At 35.0% G+C, this 13310-nt stretch overlaps 1 protein-coding gene across 18 annotated transcripts in view; it reads right to left on the bottom strand.

Moving 5' to 3' along the window:
* Positions 1-13310, bottom strand: part of LOC105492700 (methyl-CpG binding domain protein 5) — a 512463-nt gene that overhangs the window by 344689 nt on the left and 154464 nt on the right. The window contains exon 2 of one of the 18 annotated variants that reach the window (XM_071073814.1): positions 11481-11615. The exons of the other annotated variants lie outside the window; for them this stretch is intronic. The gene's annotated coding sequence lies outside the window, so the exon portion shown is untranslated. The remainder of the gene's footprint in view (positions 1-11480; positions 11616-13310) is intronic. 18 annotated transcript variants of the gene reach the window in all.

The raw sequence follows: 13310 nt of genomic DNA, 5'->3' as shown, positions 1-13310 counted from the left end.
AACAGAATTAGGTGATTAAGATCATGTGAACATGAAAGTCTATGTCAATAGGCATACAGTCACTAAAACAAAATTTTTAAAAGGATAGCAAACTAAAGATATGATCAATGACAATTCACATATTTTAACTTTAGGGATAATTTCCATTTATTTTTCCATTCTTGCTAGTACCTTTCAAGAACGTCCTCTGGGAAGTGTTATAGAAATGCTTATGAAGCTACTTTACTTTTGGAATATATATATATATATACACACACAACCTTACTGTCTGCTTCCATCCAAATATTGGCACCTTTAGAAATTTATGACTAGTATATTTATACTAACTTCTCTTCATATCTTCTCAGGTTTTGTTTCTTGCTGCACTGAGTCCTTACTCAGTGGTCTCTCTGACACATTTCCTATTTTTTAATTTGAGACAGGGTTTTGCTCTGGCACCCAGGCTGGACTGTAATAGTGCAATCGTGGCTCACCACAGCCTTGGCCTCTTAGGCTCAAATGATCCTTCCACCTAGGCCTCCCAAGTAGCTTGGACTCCAGATGTGTGCCACCATGCCCAGCTAGTACACATTTCTAACAGTATATACCTCCTTACTGGTACCAATGGAGTGCAGTTTGAAATCCCAGGTTTACTTTCCCACTTTATCATTTTCATGACTTCCTTAAAAAATCACTACCACTGACATCATCTTCGTTTACTTTTCTCAAATATCATATTCCTCTTTTTCTCATTATGACCACCAACAGGAATTGTCTATATTTCTAGTTTGCCAGAAATTATTTTTCAGTGCTAGAAAGTTCTATAGAGGAGAAAAAAGAAGGGAAGGGAAGAAATGCAACAGTGACAACTACTGCTGATTTCATTGTTCAGGTTTATCCTAAAAATATGGATGGAATTACTGGATAAGAGACAGGGCTATTGAAGAAGGAATTCAACCAGAGGGCATATTTAAATTCCTTCTGCATCATGGTAGCCTTGAAGGTCTCTTCCAATTCTATGATTTGATGAATAAGCCATCACTAGAACTTGTAGGAGCAAACAAGAAAAAAAACACTTTCACAAATTAAACACCAAAGTTGTACTGCCCCCTTTTGGATGCAGCCAAAAGAAACCAATAAGTACTTAACAGGGTATCATGATTTTTAAAAAGGTCTAAAGCAAACAGGGACAATTTGACTTCTTCTTTTCCTAATTGAATACTCTTTTTTTCTTTCTCTTGCCCGATTGCCCTAGCCAGAACTTCCAACACTATGTTGAATAGGAGTGGTGAGAGAGGGCATCCCTGTCTTGCGCCAGTTTTCAAAGGGAATGCTTCCAGTTTTTGCCCATTCAGTATAATATTGGCTGTGGGTTTGTCATAAATAGCTCTTATTATTTTGACATACGTCCCATCAATACCTAATTTATTGAGAGTTTTTAGCATGAAGGGCTGCTGAATTTTTTCAAAGGCCTTTTCTGCATCTATTGAGATAATCATGTGGTTTTTGTCTTTGGTTCTGTTTATATGCTGGATTATGTTTATTGATTTGCGTATGTTGAACCAGCCTTGCATTCCAGGGATGAAGCCCACTTGAGCAAGGTGGATAAGCTGTTTGACGTGCTGCTGGATTCGGTTTGCCAGTATTTTATTGAGGATTTTTGCATCGATGTTCATCAGGGATATTGGTCTAAAATTCTCTTTTTTTCTTGTGTCTCTGCCAGGCTTTGGTATCAGGATGATGTTGGCCTCGTAAAATGAGTTAGGGAGGATTCCCTCTTTTTCTATTGATTGGAATAGTTTCAGAAGGAATGGTACCAGCTCCTCCTTGTACCGACATGATTGTATATTTAGAAAAACTCATCGTCTGAGTCCAAAATCTCCTTAAGCTGATAAGCAACTGCAGCAAAATCTCAGGATACAAAATCAATGTGCAAAATCACAAATATTCTTATGCACCAATAACAGACAAACAGAGAGCCAAATCATGAATGAACTCCCATTCACAATAGCTTCAAAGAGAATAAAATACCTAGGAATCCAACTACAAGGGATGTGAAGGACCTCTTCAAGGAGAACTACAAACCACTGCTCAGTGAAATAAAAGAGGGCACAAACAAATGGAAGAACATACCATGCTCATGGATAGGAAAAATCAATACTGTGAAAAGGGCCATACTGCCCAAGGTAACTTACAGATTCAATACCATACCCATTAAGCTACCAATGACTTTCTTCACAGAATTGGAAAAAACTGCTTTAAACTTCATATGGAACCAAAAAAGACCCCGCATTGCCAAGACAATCCTAAGCCAAAAGAACAAAGCTGGAGGCATCATGCTACCTGACTTCAAACTATACTACAAGGCTACAGTAACCAAAACAGCATGGTGCTGGTACCGAAATAGAGATATAGACCAATGGAACAGAACAGAGCCCGCAGAAATAATACCACACATCTACAGTCATCTGATCTTTGACAAACCTGAGAAAAACAAGAAATGGGTAAAGGATTCCCTATTTAATAAATGGTGCTGGGAAAATTGGCTAGCCATAAGTAGAAAGCTGAAACTGGATCCTTTCCTTACTCCTTATATGAAAATTAATTCAAGATGGATTAGAGACTTAAATGTTAGACCTAAAACCATAAAAACCCTAGAAGAAAACCTAGGCAATACCATTCAGGACATAGGCATGGGCAAGGACTTCATGTCTAAAACACCAATAGCAATGGCAACAAAAGCCAAAATTGAAAAAAAGGATCTAATTAAACTAAAGAGCTTCTGCACAGCAAAAGAAACTACCATTGGAGTGAACAGACAACCTACAGAATGGGAGAAAAGTTTTGCAATCTACTCATCTGACAAAGGGCTAATACCCAGAACCTACAAAAAACTCAAACAAATTGACAAGAAAAAAACAACCCCATCAAAAAGCAAGCAAAGGATATGAATGGACACTTCTCAAAAGAAGACATTTATACAGCCAACAGACACATGAAAAAATGCTCATCATCACTGGCCATCAGAGAAATGCAAATCAAAACCACAATGAGATACCATCTCACACAGTTAGAATGGTGATCATTAAAAAGTCAGGAAACAACAGGTGCTGGAGAGGATGTGGAGAAATAGGAACACTTTTACACTGTTGATGGGACTTAAACTAGTTCAACCATTGTGGAAGACAGTGTGGCGACTCCTCAAGGATCTAGAACTAGAAATACCATTTGACCCAGCCATCCCATTACTGGGGACATACCCAAAGGATTATAAATCATGCTACTATAAAGACACATGCACACGTATGTTTACTGCGGCACTATTCACAATAGCAAAGACTTGGAATCAACCCAAATATCCATCAGTGACAGACTGGATTAATAAAATGTGGCACATGTACACCATGGGATACTATGCAGCCATAAAAAGGGATGAGTTCGTGTCCTTTGTAGGGACGTGGATGAAGCTGGAAATCATCATTGTCAGCAAACTATCGCAAGAACAGAAAACCAAACATCGCATGTTCTCATCATTGGTCGGAATTGAACAATGAGATCACTTGGACACAGGAAGGGGAACATCACACACTGCGGACTATTGTGGGGAGGGGGAGAGGGGAGGGATAGCATTAGGAGATATACCTAATGTAAATGACAAGTTAATGGGTGCAGCACACCAATATGGCACATGAATACATATGTAACAAACCTGCATGTTGTGCACATGTACCCTAGAACTTAAAGTATATATATATACTTAAAGTGTATATATATATATAGGCTTAAAGTATATATTTAAACTTAAAGTATATATTTAAACTTAAAGTGTGTGTTTGTGTGTGTGTGTGTGTATATATATATATATAGAGAGAGAGAGAGGCTTAAGCAATATGGTAAAATATAGGCATTAGTTTTACCAGTCAGCAGTCCATTACCTAACATATTTAACTAACCCCAAAGCGAAAACAAACATAATAAATTGGTGGTGGGCCACCATTACAAACAAAATAAAGCAAGCAAACAAACAAATCACCAGATAAAAAACAGCAAAAGATTTGGGATTTTGCTCAACAAAAAAATGACGTTCTTGTTGGTGATAAAATAGAAAATGGGTCCCTGACTCTGGAGTGGGAAGAGGACGGAGGGATGTGCTGTTGTCTTTATCAACAAAAATTAGGAGATCCTAAAGGACGTTCACATATTTTCTAGTATTTTAATGGTACAATGATAACATTTTTGGGCATTGGACATGTAACACACTACCATTCCAAGAAAAACACTATTATAAAGATACATTTCATTAAGCTATCATAAATCGTCTTCAATGCTTAAAAAAAATCTAGAATGTAGACCACAATCCTTTATTTATATGGTAGTAGCAAAGAAATGAATAGGTCTAACAGTGACTCCAGTATGTTCAACAGAACAAACCACTAGGGTGTTGTAGGAGCTAAAGCAGAAAATATTGAATCAGAGCTTAAAATCTACTTAGAAGACATTCTCTGTATAAAAACAAAAGGAAATCTTATAGGTTTAAACAATAAAATATGGTAGACTCATGAATCAGTATTTGATAATTAAGACTAATTTGAGGGGAACAAATTAGAGGGTAGATATATTTGAATTAATTTATAGAAAAAATTTTTAAATAAATACCATTTAATGGACATAAAGACTAAAAATTCTTTTCCCGTAGATATGTTTTAAAGGAGTAGCATCAAAACGCAGCTATAGATGATTAAAATTAGCAAATAAATTGCTTATATGCAAAGATCAAATTTGTTATAAGACTTTATATAAACAATCTCTGTCCAGTATTTATGACATTGAGAATGTAAAGCATAATCTTTTAGATGATGCGTACTTCAGCCTATGTGACTTTAAAAATTATCAAAAAAACAGAAACAAAACCCCCAAATAAAGAATCCTCATTAATAAATCCTCAAGCGAAAACACTTCAGGCAGCATAATTGACAAAAGAAAAAAAAAATGCAATAAGTAGCTACATCTTAGGAATAAATTAAGAAGTTATAAAATAAAGAAATGCAGAAGAAAACAAAGCAAAACGAAAATTTCTGACATAACTAAAACAAATTCCAATAGGCACAAATAATTCCAAAAATTTCCAGTAGGCACACACACATACAAAAACATAGCAGGGAGAGGTGTCAGAACTCTGTGCAAGGAGGTGGAGAAGTACCCTCATGTGAAAATACTTAAAAATTAAATGAGAGGCAGAGAAAATGCAAACATACAGAAGAACAGGAGTATCATATCATACGCAGTGATGTAGGAAAACTAGGTAAGTTAATGTGACTACAGCATCAAAACAGCCAGCACTGGGGAGAAACACTAGGCTCTGAGTTTCTGTAGATTTTTGGTGCAGGCACTCATAACAGTAAAAGAAACCATTTTATGTAAGGAATTCTGTAAGCCAGCAGTAATGCCTGATTTTTATCATGTCTAGAAACAGATATCTTTTACCAGAAGAGAATAATATTTCAAATCTTACCCAGAGCAGCACAATATTATGCCAATCTGACAAATAATGAAGAGTTTAGACAGGGAAAATAACACACTGACATGAAAATAAAACCCTTATAAGCAAAAACAGATGTCTGGATTATACAAATTATGTACAGGAGTAAACAAAGATGGGGCCATTATTGACTTGGTGATAATTCACAAATCAAAAAATAAAATCTGAATATGAGCAAGTGCAACCATAAAGAACTTCTAAGTCATTCTTGTTTATCAGATTTTTTTTTTTTTACATTTAGAGAATTGTCCTGTCAAGTTTTTTAAGATATACAAAAAAATAAATGGAACATAATTTTAGATTTCATAGGTGACAATTCAAAAGCCATAAAATAAAATGTGAAGTATGTTAAGTATTTCCAGAAACTTGCTGAATCTTCTCTGTTTATAATGAACTGAAATGACGATGCAGAAAAATAACTATTCAAATGTTTAAACCAAAATATTATCAGCCATTTTGCTCCATATGAGTGATTTAAGGCTTAATACTGCCTCTCACACATAGCCTCAAATGCTACTTAGAACGAATCAAATATTAAATGTTCCCTATATTGCTGGCCTTTATAATGCTATGATTTTCTTGTGATTTTATGGCACTAAGAATACAGCTGTAGATATTGTTGCAGATATAGATATAGATATTTATAATAAAATATGTCCTATATAAAAATACGTTACATAGAATCTTAAATTGGCACAGAAGACTGCAAATCAATACACGTAAATTAATCTTAGTATGATTTTCAGGAAAAATAAAATATAAAATATATAAAAACATCTATTCATTGGCTAGTTGCAACAGAGAACAACTAACCATTAGTAACTGAAACAAAAATTAAGCATTCACTTCATAAACGGAGATAATAAAAAGATTACCTCAAAAGTACTCAATATTTTTGGCAATATATGCTTCTAAATTGGGTTGAATTGGTGAAATTGTCCTTTTTATTGGTAAAAATGTCGAATATTGGTAATTTCATATGGTTCAGGCTAAAAGCATTAGAATGAAATGAATGACATTCTATGTAATATTACAATATAAATGAAGAAAATATATTCACTGTCTAACATCTGTAATTCAAATAAATTTTCTACCACATAAAAAAGATAAAAGAGGAACAAATATAATCAGTGATTTGTGTTGCTTCCAAATTACAAAATAAAGAGATTGGATCTTTTAGCAAATTTGAGCAGATAGTGTGTAGATTGTTAGGTAACAATGTTTTATTCTTCTTTGATGATAAAGAATATGTAACAAGAGGAAAGTTATAAATGAGACAAATTCACATTTGGAAAACAAATAAACAATAAAGTCCTTTATGATATTTATAATAGATTAAGAAATATTTTGGACAGAGTACATTAATATGTAAGCTTCTTCCTCTAAATTACTGCAAGTTCATAATGTTTTTAAAAAATGGCTGAAAATAATAAAGGCAAGAAGGCCCTCACCAGATGTTGGCTGCTCAGTCTTAGACTTCCTAGCCTTCAGAACTGTAAGAAATATTTATCTTTTCTTATCAATTACCCAGTCTCAGGTATTCTTGCTATGGCAACAGGAAATGAAACAACCAGTGATTAATCAATCAATTGTAAGTGAAACAGGACCAAATATTTATGTACTTAGGGTTTAGCAAGAATTACAAGGAAGAAATTCTCAATTATGCCTGGTCCTAAAAACATCTCGTAGAAATAACATGAAAACAAAAATTAATGTGGTCTTTAAATTTTTTCTTATACTTAATAATAACACTAGTTATATCAAAATTTTGATAAGGCTAATGTTTGGTCAGAAAGAACAGTGTGGCTGTACTAGTTGTTAAAATAATAAATAATATAATACTTAAATATCGGTTGGAAAATGGCCACTGCTTCAAGCTCTCCAAATATCCCCTTCTCTATGGACCCTACCCCCACCAACACACCTCCATATTCCCTAAGGTTAACACCTGGTACAGCAGGGATCCTCTAGTATTCTGGCATCCACTGTGATGCCAGAATGGTTGGTGCCTGTAGCATAACAGTTGTTACATGTATCAAACCTCTCTCCTGTTAATAACAGAAGACAGTAGCAGAAGCTTTGAGCTTGGAGTTAAAGAGACTACATTACAACAGGGCTACTATCTGAGTAAATCCCTGGACCCTTGTAAAATTTCAACTTCCTCCTTTTAAACGAAGTTCTGACACCTAGTAGGACTGTTTGTGGATTACATGCAATGACATAAAAGTGCTGATTTGCACACAGAAGGCATACCATTCACTTTTCCTTTGCCTTACTAGAAAAATAGTAAACACTACATGAAAAAATTAGTAAAAAATGTAGTATTTTACAAACGAGTTGTGTTTCAAACACTCATTTTTGAAGTCAGTAGTCTGGTAATTAGAATGCATTTTCCCCATACTAATCATTATATAAAAGTGGTTATATATGTCAACCACTTTTTATCTCAACTCAACTTTATAAATTCTAATTTCACCCATAATACATTGTTTCTACATGAAAAAAATTGAACATTTATTGAACATTCATACACATCAAGCACTATTCTAAATATTGTACACTTAAGTTATTTAATTCTCGGCCGGGCATATATTGTACACTTAAGTTATTTAATTCTCGGCCGGGTATGGTGGCTCACGCCTGTAATCCCAGCACTTTAGGAGGCTGAGGCAGACGGATCACCTGAGCTGGGGAGTTCCAGACAAGCCCGACTAACATGGAGAAACACCGTTTCTACTAAAAATACAAACTTAGCCAGGCGTGGCCGCACATGCCCGTAATCCCAGCTACTTGCTAGGCTGAGGTAGGAGAATCACTTGAACCCGGAAAGCGGAGGTTGCAGTGAGCCAAGATCACACCATTGAACTCCAGCCTGGGCAACAAGAGCGAAACTCCGTCTTGGGGGGGGGGAAAAAAAGTTATTTAATTCTCAAAGCAACTTTATGGATAGTATGCTCTGATCATCCCCAAATTAACAGATGGAAATCAAAGCTAAGAGAAGAAGTAAAGTGCTTTGGGTCACTTAGCAAGAAAGTGTCAGAGCCAGGATTGGACCCAGGAATGGGCCTAAGGTCCATGCTTAGGCTCTAAGACCTATGATCCTATTCATTATACTGCAATGTCTGTGGAGTTATTTGAAGTATAAAAGAACATTTTTAAAAAATCAAAACATTTAGAAAAAATACGTGGCAGTTTCTCAACTTGTGATATAAACAAAACTGGTCAAATTAAGCAAAAGAACAACAAAAGTATACTGAATTATCTTAACATGCTGGTGGTTTGAGGAAAAGCAGGCCAAGACAGATAAGATGGGTGGAGATATAAAGTGGATTGTCTTAATACTTTCATTTGAGTATTTTATTACATCTTACTTTTAGTATCAAGGTGGCTGTTAAATATTTTATTAGTTTATTTGGTACATTAAGTTCTCTGAATAATAGTTTTTAGTGTCTTAGGATCTTATTTCTTTACCATCTTTTATTGTTTTCAGTTCTTTGGCATTTTTAGGTGCCCCTAAACATTTACATTTGAGCATTTTAGAGGTATTAAGGTTCATTTTAGTTTAGACTATAGATCTATATAAACATTTGTTAGAATTATATTCTTTTTTGTTTGTTAGAATGTATTTTTCATTACTTCTATCAGTGTTAAGACTTTATTACTTATATTGATTTTACTAAAAATTAGGTTTAGAATGCTAATAAAAGAGTGACCATGTAACACCCTTTTACTCACACACTATTGCTAATTTTTATTAGTATTTGATAGCCAGCAATTTTAACAATGTTGTGTCACAAAAAAATGAAAAGAGATCTGTCATCCTAAATATTTTACATCTCAAATAAATTCAAACAGATCACCCTTATAGCAATTTAGAAAAATTGTCAATTTTTTTCTAAACAATTTATCGTAACAGTGTAAAATAAATTAACATCAGTCTAAATGTGAATGATTCTAATTGTTGGGTTAATTAGGTAGTTGTCTTAGTTGGAGTTCCTCCAGAAGCTGACTCTGAGACAAGGAATGAGTGAAGATAAGTTATTTGGGAGGGTCTCAGTAAACGGACAGGGGAGTGGGGAACATGATAACAGAAGGGAAGGCAGCTAATATATTAAGATAGCAATCACAGGGGCCAACTGAAGCTTAATCCTGTAGAGGAAACTCTGACAAATAGTATAGGCACGTTCCTTAGAATTGATTAAGTAAGGGCCAAAGAAGTTAGTGTGTTTGTATGCTGAAACCTGCCAATCACTGCTTAAGGTCTTCCCCTAGTGGCTTCTAGAAGCTCAAAGGCTTACAGGAGCTGGCCTTTGGAAGGCAGATGTGCACAAAATGGCAAGGGATTTCAAACCATATGAGCAGACCACTCACATCACTTATTACATTAGCAAAACCATTAGGCATCCATAATTACCACAGTGATAGTTCCGACAAAGTAAATTTAGCCCTAAATGATGGTGAAATTTTGGCAAACTAGCTGAAAATACACTAACAATAGCAAAGTATTGTTACAGTAATGTAGTTTGTAACTTCTCAATTCAAAATGGTAACAAAATAAGAGCCTGGTATCAGGATACTAGAAAACACAGAAAAATTCAAAGAATAATAATATCAGTCTATGCTCTAACTCATTCAAGAAATACTCCTTACAGTTCCTGGTATGATCCAAATTATAGGAAGAACAAACATCCACCAGAACAAGAGTCAAGGATGTGAAACATTGTCCCAAATAATCAGCCTGTCTGTTCCCCTAGTAAACGGCTACACTCCTACTGCAACGTGAAGGAAGATACTATTAAGGAAAAAAACAAGTATGGATTAAAGTCATTTGTAGGATCCACAAATACTTTCTTTGTGTGGATAATACTTCCTCAATCTAAGTAAGATTCTTCTTACTAAGCTTTAAATTTTTCCTTAGCTTTAAAGTCTTTCTCGGTCCCTATTAACAGTCCTCTGCCTTGAATCTTAGGGCCTCCTTCTTTTGAATTGTTCAACATCATTTGTGTTCCTTTGGGTCAGGTAATAGATGCTGACCAGGAGGGCTCAGGTCCAGATCCCAGCATCTCCATAAAGCCAGAGCTTCTTTGGTCAATGAGATGCTAAGTCCAGTGGGTTATTTCTGGATCTTCACTTTGCTCAATGTCCCACTCTGGATTAGAGCTCACAGCTGAATGGATGGCTAAAACAGACTGGATGGTTAACCCAAAGATAGGGGTGTTTGTGGTCACATACTGCCCACCGATGTGGGTTTATTAAAGAGTAGTAATTTCTTGAAAGCTAAATGCATCAGTGAAAAAGTTAAGTGTATGTAAACTATATATTGGTACCAGGACTAATATTTGTAGCTGTGAAACTGACTCATGGTTGTGATTACTTTTTGCAGAGAGTACAGAGAAGAAAAGGTGAAAAGCAATATGTGCAAGAAAATGGAGAAATGACATTTCTCCTTAAACTATGCTATGCTATAAAATCATATTATTTGGGTCAATTATGCATACATTTGCTTCCTCTGAGTTATATTTTCACAGCATAGTCGTCAGGCATTGGTCTATTGCTACTGCAGAGTAGTGCCCCAGAATTTGTCAGGGTGCCTATGTCATTATTCTGTAGGTTTCTGTGATTGCCAGAGTTACTTTTAAAGTGTGGGAGTGGGTTTTTGGGGAGAAGTGAGGTGGTGAAGAGAGAGAGGTAGCAGGAACTGAGAAGGAAAGGAGATTTACCTTAAAAAAAGATATTTTCTTTCTAAAAATGAAAAAACCTGGACAAGAAATACAATGTATTAAGCAGTAACCATTTAGGAAAAAAGAATAAAGTGGAATTTTTGTATACTGTAAAAGAGTTGTTTGCAATATAAAATTATATACTATAAATAACTCCCAAGAAAAGCAACATTTTATGTAGTATATGACTAAATTCTTATCTAAAGTTTTAATAGAAACAGAAATGTATATCTGAAACGAACCTTAGCAGTCCCTGAGAGTTTGCCTTCCTTTTCCAGATAAAGGGAACACACAGCAAAAAGGTTGATTTGCTGAAGGTCATAGTCAGTGACAGAAGAAGGGCTAGCATCCAGCTCTCCCCATTTCTTTCAAATGTCCTTTACACAAACAAATAAAAAATATTACTAATGTAGTTCTTTTTTTTTATTTTTTGCAATTTGAAGAGCTTTTCATTTAAGCTCCACAACATAATACCTTCAACATAAATAATACCTCAAGAAGTATTATTAGCATTGTACCACCTCCCAACACGAACATATTTCGAATCTGTGTATCTCTACTTTTAATTCATTTTCTTACTAAGAGAATACTTGAGAAAAGATATTGGTATGTGGCTATATATTAAGAACTAGGCCTTGACTGTATTCTTAGCAATTCCATTAATACGAAATATATCTGAATTACTCTATTTATACTCTAAATTATTCTATTAAATTTATAGCAAGTCACCAGTCTCAAAGATGAAGCCATATGCTAAAAGGCATACCTTCTAAAATAAAGCAAACTGAGGAAAAGGGGAAAAGTGGGTATTCTAACATCTTTAAAAATTATCCCAGCACTTTAACCGAAAGTTTTTCTTTCCCCCTCCACTGTGCCTATTGTTTTTTATTAAGTTTTTAACTCCACTCCAAAACAACATACAAGTGTGAAAAGAATACTCATACGGTTCTTCATTAATCCATAAAAGGTTTTTAAGTAACAATATAATCCTACTTCATTCACAAATCATCTGGAGATAAGAGTTTGTTGGCTTGGATGTGAAACAGGTTAAAGGAAGTTCTAATCTTCAAAAAGCAGGCTTAGAATGAAGGCCAACGTGGAACTGACAAGACTAGTCTACATCCAGCTGAGGGAAAGGTCCATTTGCAATAAAAGATGTAGGAGCAAAGTTATGCTCTCACAAATGCACAACTGTTTAATTATGTTAAGAGTGAAATAGCCTTTGGTGGAAAAAAAAAAAAAAGAAAAGTAATGCTATTTATAGCACAGCTTCTATAAGAAAATGTGCTTTATGTTCCTTCTTTGAAGGCTAGAAAAACACCTTTCTCTGGTAGTGGATGCTGTCTACTGGCAAAGAGGCAATATGGAGGCTCATAGAGTAATACTTCCTCTCCAGGAGAAGGTCCCCAGATACAGCACAAATGCAGCATTTATCAGGTCTTAATGAATCAGATTCTCTGAATTTAAAGTGCCCTGACTCATATTCCTAATGAACGGAACAAACCATTAACAACTTAGCCATAGGAATGGCAGATTTTGAAGGGATAAAAATGAAAATACTTTTTCCCAAACTGTGAAAATCTGATCCAGATCTAACTAATATTTACTACGAAGTTTCTGGTTTATGCCATATACCTTTTCAAATACAATGTTCTTTAAGTACCTTAGGGTACTTAAAGTATCTTAGAGTACAGGTGTTAGCCTCATTTACCAGATGAGAAAACTGAGACTAAGAAGTAAAATCTCTGGTGGAAAATGGCAGAGTTGGAACCAGAACTTAGGTCTAGTATTCTATGTCATCTTTTCATGCTGTTTTATGCTTCCTCTGAAAATAGCTTATGGTTGTGCCGAAACTATTATTTATCACATTTTAAAAATATTTATTTGTCTCTGTTTTATTCCAAAGTGATCAAGGTAGCTTATAAAATGCCAGCACCACATATTAAAATGAAAATAAGGCCAGGTGCAGTGGCTCACACCTGTAATCCCAGCACTTTGGGAGGCTGAGGTGGGTGAATCGCCTGAGCTCAGGAATTCAAGACCAGCCTGGGAATCATGGTGAAATCCTGTCT

Source organism: Macaca nemestrina, chromosome 11, assembly GCF_043159975.1.
Source record: "Macaca nemestrina isolate mMacNem1 chromosome 11, mMacNem.hap1, whole genome shotgun sequence".
In the NCBI taxonomy this organism is placed as follows: domain Eukaryota; kingdom Metazoa; phylum Chordata; class Mammalia; order Primates; family Cercopithecidae; genus Macaca; species Macaca nemestrina.
This window is presented reverse-complemented; position numbering and strand designations above follow the sequence as displayed.